We start from the raw sequence: 1,685 nt of genomic DNA on the forward strand, positions 1-1,685 counted from the left end.
GGACACTAGCATGACATTGTATCTCTCATAAGCGGTATCAAAATAATAAGAGAGTATAGATTAAGATTTTGATTGAAATAGGTGAAAAACAGGTTAAATTTTGTCGAAAGATAACTTAAAAGATGAAATTTAGATTAAAATTATATTGTTATTTGCACTTTAGGGTAATATATATACAAAAAAATAGTTTACAGTAGGCAATTAGTTGGATGTAGTGGAAAGATTTAAATATAAAATATTTAAAAATCAAGCAGTAGATTAGTCAAAAAGGTTTAAAATATTTGAAAAGTAAGTAGTAATTACACGGAAATACTAAGGACATCACGTGAAATTCAAGAAATTTGTTACATTTTTGAAAAAAGTATAAATATAGGATATAAAATGTTTTTTTTTTTTTTTTTTTTTTTTAAAAGCAACTGATAGATCAAGACTACTTAGGTTGGTGAAAAGGACTGGATACTCAAAGCTGTTATGGTAAGGTGTATTAACAATATTATTTAATTTTCTGTGTTTCAAATACTTATTTTGACTGAGAGATTGTTTTGGAGAGGCAGAAATATCCTTATTAATGGATCTTTACATTCGAAATCAAAATTGCAAAGATCCATAAGGATATTTCTTAGAGAATTGCCAAACAGAGTTGAAAGTCTGCTCTAGTAAAAACTAGGGCATCGTCTGCTAGTGTTGACACAACATATAAAGGAATGTATAGGCTATTATTACTACTGTTTTAAGCTATAGGGTTATAGAGACTAGTCCATACTGATGAATTAAGATGGTAGGTACTTTAAAAACATGTTAAAATATATAAAAGGTATATATATACACTTATAAAATAAAACTATGAAAATTCAATGTTAATTGAATTGTCAAGAGTGATATTAATAAAACAAGAAGGTAGAATAAACTTTTGGATAAAAGCATGTCTGGGATAAAATTGTTTCAAATAGATTAATGCATTAGCTAAAATATTTTTATATAAAAGGACAAGATCTATATTGCATTGAGGGTTTTCTATATGCAGGTTCCTTCTAATATAAATAGTCTGCCTTGCACAGGATAAAATTATGTTTAAAAGTTCCTTTGGAATGGATTTATTAAAAGATTGAAGTCCAAAAAGGATAAAGCATTTAAAATCATGGTAAGTAAAACTAAACGGTAAAATATCAAGCAACATTTGTTGAATAAGATATGTAAAAATGCTAAGATCTAGGCAGTCGACGAAGAGATGTTCCGTGGATTCAGGCTCATCATTGCAAACTGGGCACATCTCTCCATCGACTTTACCTATTCTTTTAAGTTTAACCATGTTCCATATGACATTATGGGCAATTTTAAAGTCTAAGTTGATCATTTTTGGTGTTTTATAGTTGTTAAAGATGTTAGCCCATGTAACAGGCCAATTGATTTCCAAATTTTGCTTCTCCCAATATTTGACTCCAGTTGGAATTACATCTTTTAATTTTATCAGTGCTTTGTAGCAAAATTTGGAAGTCAATTGGTCATATGGAACATTGTTACCACTAATATTAAAGGAATTTTCACCAGTATGGACTACAAATGAACAAAAGTTGATAATGTCTGTCCATTTTTGTGGTAATGACTGCTTGATGTGATTATAGGTCTCTATAACCCTGTCTTTATTTAAATCAGGGAATTTTTCCTCTAACATGTCAATAATAGAA

Source organism: Lottia gigantea (assembly GCF_000327385.1).
Source record: "Lottia gigantea unplaced genomic scaffold LOTGIsca_581, whole genome shotgun sequence".
In the NCBI taxonomy this organism is placed as follows: Eukaryota; Metazoa; Mollusca; class Gastropoda; family Lottiidae; genus Lottia; species Lottia gigantea.